The sequence below is a fragment of the Salvelinus sp. IW2-2015 genome, linkage group LG18, assembly GCF_002910315.2.
Source record: "Salvelinus sp. IW2-2015 linkage group LG18, ASM291031v2, whole genome shotgun sequence".
In the NCBI taxonomy this organism is placed as follows: Eukaryota; Metazoa; Chordata; class Actinopteri; order Salmoniformes; family Salmonidae; genus Salvelinus; species Salvelinus sp. IW2-2015.
Window position 1 is genome coordinate 66,293,722 of NC_036858.1, and position 6,914 is coordinate 66,300,635.

Here is a 6,914-nt window from a genome sequence, read left to right on the forward strand (position 1 = left end):
GGAGGAGCTGAGGGGGGGGCGATATACCCCTGCTAGAGTTAACATGAGCATTATTACCTAAGTACCTACGTTTAAAAACTAGACATTCAATTGCTTTGAGACAGAGGTTGATATGGACACAGAACATTTAAGCAGCATTAACATAATCGCAATACACCTACTCTACCAACTCTATAGTTTATAAATATTGTATCAATCAACTGAACATCTGAATCTGGCAAGGATCACACAGCCACGATTCAGATACAATCAGAACGTAAAATTTGATTGTGGACAAAATTTCATAAAGTCCAACTTTTGGATCAGGCTTCTAGATTCAAATGAATTATTCCAATACCATTGCTACGGGATTCATATCAGATGGAGTATCCAAGGTTAGACCTGAAGCTGCACTGGATGAGCAATAAACCATTTTTCGAGCTATTGACAGAGCTCAATTTTATGGGGACAAGATTACTACTAACAATACCTCTCTGCATGTAAGTAGTATTCACAATACGGTGATTGGACAATAATCTAGGAATTGCAGAAAAGTTGTTAACTGTAGTTTGTTCCATATTTGCAATTGAGGAACTAATTAATGAAACTGGGAGAGGAGCATTGAACTAGTCTGATAGGGGAGCGTACAATCAAAGTCAACCCCGAAGAATACACAACGTCAGTATCAAAGGCTCTACATGAGGCAAGAGTAAGAGACATGTTTGTGGAGAGGTGCTGGAGCCATACCTGTTAAGATGTAAATTGTCCGCGAAGAAATAGACCTGGTGGTCGTCGTAAAAGCTGCAAAGTTATCCACAAAAGGAATTCCCATCGTGCAGCAGTATCCCTTAAGCCAGGTGTGTAATTGGCGAATACGACTAAAAACCATATCCGTGTAGCGTGGGGATGGAAATGGACCGGAAACAACACACACTGCTTCCCAGATTCCAGCAGCGTATTTATCAATGTTTTAAAATCGTCTCTCATTTTCTCTGACTGCTGGAGTTTAATGTCATTTGACCAACATGGACAATGACAGTTGAAGCGGCGGAGTGCTTGCTAATAAGTAGCGGTAGCATGGATCTAGGTCAGAGATCCTAGCGCCAGGGTAGCAGAAGGTCTCAGCTTTCCGGATTGAAACGTTTCGGCCATGGATGAACCCCCCACGAGAAGGGAAGGACTACAGATGGGTTTATTGGGTAAATGACGGGGCCTCTCCCGGGTGATCTGCCTCCTAGCAGGTTGAGGGGGCTAGCAGCTGAGACTGACGACCTAGTGGCAGGCAAGGACGGCAGATGAGTGTGCTTGGGCACTTCCACCTGAGAGTGAGATGGCAGCAGTAGAGATGAAGCGGAGGACCCTGTACAGTATGATTGGAATGCACTTCCAGGTCTTCCAGGACCTTGAGTCTCCTCCCCAATTGTAGCACTCCGAAACATTTGATGGATTCCGTTTCCTGGAGTGCTTTTCCTCCGGCGACAGCAATCCAGGCATCTGAGGCGGAGTAGAAGGGGTGGAACAGACAGGCCCTTCGGTTTAGCTCCTAGTCTGGGCATGGCTCTTTAAGGGAACCGAATGGAGTTTCTCAGTTACAGGCTCCCCAGAAGTGGAGGTGCCGAGCCAGGGGCAGGTGACGTCGTCGATTTTGGAGGTGGTTTGTATAACCATGGAGTCCAGGGTTCTTCGTCTCTTAATCTGGCGCAAGACAGATACTCTCCCCTCCAGCTCAGCGACTCTCTGGCTCAGGTACTGGCAGGTGGTACATCCAGGGTGAGCGAAGCCATGAGGCAGGTGGGTTTGGGCCCAGAGGCTAGCAGTTAGCAGTTTGTTTTTAGCCTAAAGCCAGCTTTTTGCCGAACTTTTCCAGAGAGAAAAAACACTTTCCATCCACCGTGGAGCGAGATTCCGGGACAAAGAGAGAGTGGTCCTAGCTGGTAAAAGTTAACCGCGATGCGGAATCCATGCAAAAACACGTTCGGTATTTATGATTAACAAAGATTGGTTATGTTATAGTTAAAAATAACAAACCGAGTTTTTCCAGCATACAGTGTTCAGAAGCGCACTCTGATGACGTCTGAGTGCGCCGTTGGTAGTTTGCAACTCAACAATCTTAAAATGATATATGATATATATATGGAGTGTGAGACTTTCTTTATTTTGATAGTTTGAAGTCTTGATCAATGAACACATTATCCGTGGCCACAAAGGCTTGAATCTGGAACTGACGGATGTCCTAGACGGTGACTGGGTAGCCGGGGTGAAACAGCATGTCAGGGTCTCTCCTTGTCCTGGCGAGCCCTGGCACATTTCCCGTCAGCTCTGGGCATGTAGCACGGAGTTGGCCGAGACCCCCGAAATAGAGGCAGCAGCCTTTGCGCATGCGTCTGTCATGTTCCTGTGGGCTCAGACGTGTGCGTCCCAGCTGCATCCTCAATGCTGGGGTCGGCAGGTTTGGGGTGCTCAGGAAACCGGGATACTGGGGTGGTGTCAAAAAGACGCTGTCTCACACATTCTTGAAGACTGTTGTCAATCCAGATTTCCATTGTTATCAGGGACTCGAGGTCCTCTCCCAGTTCCCAAGAGGCCAGTTCATTCTTGATGGAGTTAGACAGACCCTGGTGGAAAGCGGTGACCAGTGCCTCAGTAGTCCACCCACTCTCGGCGGTGACGCCTGTAGCACTGGGTGATGAGACTTGGGCATTGGCTCCTCCTGGGTTGGAGTTGCCAATACAGGACTAAGATCTAATCGTACTACACCAGCTCCGACGCTCGTCGGGTGTGGCAGGGTTTGCAAACTATTACAGACTACAAAGGGAAGCAAAGCCGCGAGCTGCCCAGTGACACGAGCCTACCAGACGAGCTAAATCACTTCTATACTTGCTTCGAGGCAAGCAACACTAAGGAATGCACGTCGGCTCTCCGTAGCCGACGTGAGTAATACCTTAAACAGGTCAACATTCACTAGGCCGCGGGGCCAGACAGATTACCAGGACGTGTGCTCCAGGCATGTGCTGACCAACTGGCAGGTGTCTTCACTGACATTTTCAACATGTCCCTGTCGGAGTCTGTAATACCAACATGTTTCAAGCAGACCACCATAGTCCCTGTGCCCAAGGAAGCGAAGACAACCTGCCTAAATTACTACAGACCCGTAGAACTCACGTCCGTAGCCATGAAGTACTTTGAAAGGCTGGTAATGGCTCACATCAACACCATTATCCCAGAAATCCTAGACCCACTCCAATTTGAATACCGCCCAAACAGATCGACAGATGATGCAATCTCTATTGCACTCCACACTGCCCTTTCCCACCTGGACAAAAGGAACACCTATGTGAGAATGCTGTTCATTGACTACAGCTCAACATTCAACACCATAGTTCCCATAAAGCTCATCACTAAGCTAAGGATCCTGGGACTAAACACCTCCCTCTGTAACTGGATCCTGGACTTCCTGACGGGCCGCCCCCAGATGGTGAGGGTAGGTAGCAACACATCTGCCACGCTGATCCTCAACACTGGAGTCCCTCAAGGGTGCGTGCTCAGTCCCCTCCTGTACTCCATGTTCACCCATGACTGTGTGGCCAGGCACGACTCCAACACCATCATTAAGTTTGCAGACGACAAAACAGTGGTAGGCCTGATCACCGACAACGACGAGGCAGCCTATAGGGAGGATTTCAGAGACCTGGCTGGGTGGTGCCAGAACAACAACCTATCCCTCAGCGTAACCAAGACTAAGGAGATGATTGTGGACTACAGGAAAAGGAGCACTGAGCACGCCCCTATTCTCATCGACGGGGCTGTAGTGGAGCAGATTGAGAGCTTCAAGTTCCTTGGTGTCCACATCACCAACAAACTAGAATGGTCCAAACACACCAAAACAGTCGTGAAGAGGCCATGACAAAGCCGATTCCCCCTCAGGAAATATATTTTTTTTGGCATGGGTCCTGAGACCCTCAAAAGGTTCTACAGCTGCAACATTGAGAGCATCCTGACTGGTTGCATCACTGCCTGGTACGGCAACTGCTCGGCCTCCGACTACAAGACGACAGAGGGTAGTGCGTATGGCCCAGTACATCACTGGGGCTAAGCTGCCTGCCATCCAGGACTTCTACACCAGGCAGTGTCAGAAGAAGGCCCTAAAAATTGTCAAAGACCCCAGTCATGGATTGTTCTCTCTACTACCGCATCGCAAGCGGTACCGGAGTGCCAAGTCTAGTACCAAAAGGCTTTTCAACAGCTTTTACCCGCAAGCCATAAGACTCCTGAACAGGTAATCAAATGGCTACCCAGACTATTTGCATTGTGTCCCCCCCCCCAACCCTTCTTTTACGCTGCTGCTACTCTCTGTTTATCATATACGCATAGTCACTTTAACTATACATTCATGTACATACTACCTCAATTAGCCCGACTAACCGGTGGGCCCCGCACATTGGCTACCCGGACTATCTGCATTGTGTCCCACCACCCGCCAACCCCTCATTTACGCTACTGCTACTCTCTGTTTATCATATATGCATAGTCACTTTAACCATACCAACATGTACATACTACCTCAATTAGTCCGACTAATCGGTGCCTGTATATAGCCTCGCTACTGTATATAGCCTCACTGCTGTATATAGCCTCGCTACTGTATATAGCCTCACTTCTGTATATAGCCTCACTACTGTATATAGCCTCGCTACTGTATATAGCCTCTCTACTGTATATAGCCTCGCTACTGTATATAGCCTCACTTCTGTATATAGCCTCACTACTGTTATTATTCACTGTCTTTTTACTGTTGTTTTTTATTTCCTTACTTATCTATTGTTCACCTAATACCTATTTTTACTTAAAAATTGCATTGTTGATTAAGGGCTTGTAAGTAAACATTTCACTGTAAGGTCTACACCTGTTGTATTTACCTGATTTGGACTGTGGTTGGAGGAAGTCGGTAAGTGCCTCAGTAGTCCACCTACTCAATGCGGTGACGCCTGGTGATGAGACTTGGGCATCGGCTCCTCCTGGGTTGTGGTTGGACTGTGGTTGGAGGAAGTCGGTAAGTGCCTGGAGGGTCTCTGATATTTGGAAGAGTTGTTCTTGCTGCCGCCCCAGCAGTGCTCCTTTGTGGGTTACAGCATTCTTGATCTGCCCAATGAGCTCAGTTCAAATGTCGTACCCCATCAGAACCCAACCTGTTTACCTCCATTGTTTGTAAAYAATGTAAACACTGTWAACATGAAAACATGGATRAACTAGAATTGTAATGTCATGGATGGTCAGTTCTTGCATCCATTGCTCTATGAATTCAAGAGTGGTTGTATTTCTCCARACTCAGCTTTTTACCAAAACAGGGGTGGGGTTTCTGCTTTGTTAYTGTTTGAACTGCAGATCCCCTGTAAAGGAATGGTACTCTCTCACCGAGATAAGAACTATTAATGTGAAAAAAGAACAAACAGAGAACATTACCTTTTATAACAGGGTTTATTATAACAGGGTTTACCATAACAGGGTTTACTATAACAGGGTTTACTATAACAGGGTTTACACAGTTGAACCAAAACAACATTCTGGAAAAACAATGTAAACAAATAATTGTTAAATAACCAGTTCTCTTACTTCTTACGATAATAATTTCCTCTACGCAGATGTAGAGGCTGAATAGAGATGTGTACATTTATTAATAAACCCTGTTATAATAAACCCTGTTATAAACAGTAAATCCCTGTTATGAAATCATTTAATTTAAGTATTTAGCAACGCTCTTATCCACGAGCGACTTACAAATTGTGCATTCACTTATGATATCAGTGGAACAACCCTGTTATATGATAAACCCTGTTAATAATAAACCCTGTTATGGTAAACCCTGTTATAATAAACCCTGTTATAGTTAAACCCTGTTATATGAAAACCCTGTATATGAAAACCTGTTATAAATAAACCCTGTTATAAAAGGTAATGTTCCTGTTTTGTTCTTTTTTCACATTAATAGTTCTTATCTCGTGAGAGAGTACCATTCTTTACAGGGATCTGCAGTTCAAACGTAACACAAAGCAGAAACCCCACCCCTGTTTTGGTAAAAGCTGAGTCTGGAGAAATACAACCACTCTTGAATTCATAGAGCAATGGATGCAAGAACTGACCATCCATGACATTACAATTCTAGTTTATCCATGTTTTCAGTTTAACAGTGTTTACATTTTTACAAACAATGGAGGTAACAGGTTGGGTTCTGATGGGTACGACATTTGAACTAAGCTCATAAGGCATTTATAAGTTTATATTCTTAAAGAGTCTATGGGTATTTATCATTGATTTAAAAGTTTGAATGTGATGGTAGCAATCTCATGATTTCCTCTTTAAAGCGCTCAGAAAAAAACAAGCTCTGATGAAAAAAATATCTTCCACAGGTACGCAACTTTATTTCCAATTTGAAATGCTCCTCTCTACACTCTGACTTTCCCACCTGAAATCACTGGATATGCATGACTTGACCCCCCCACCTCTTCTACACCTCTGACTTTTCCCACCTGAAAATCACTGATATCATGACTGGACCCCGTATTTGACCCCCACTTTTCTTCCCCGTAAGGGAATCCGGAACTTTCCCTGCTATGTTGAATCATAAGATCAAGTCAAAGCCTGAACACTTCGGCTAGCTATATTTACCTGATTTGACTAATTTGCCTGACCTTCAAGGATCCTTTGATTTCTCCCGCGACATACGTTTCCCTTAGACTAAAGAGTCATATGAATACTTCAGAATGTTGCCTATTCATTTTGAATAGGGTAACCAGTATGATTAATGATATTTACTATCTTCTGCTTTTTATTGAATAAACATGAAATCGGTAAAAATAATAATTGGTAGAAAATTTTGGGTTCCTTTGGAATGTTCTGTTTTTTCATAAATGAACTACTGCTTTATACCTGAACAACGT

The 6,914-nt window shown here is 44.8% G+C and overlaps 1 protein-coding gene across 1 annotated transcript in view; it reads left to right on the forward strand.

The window, feature by feature from the left end:
* Positions 1–6,914, forward strand: part of LOC111977999 (zinc finger protein 135-like) — a 29,373-nt gene that overhangs the window by 14,139 nt on the left and 8,320 nt on the right. The window lies entirely within an intron of this gene.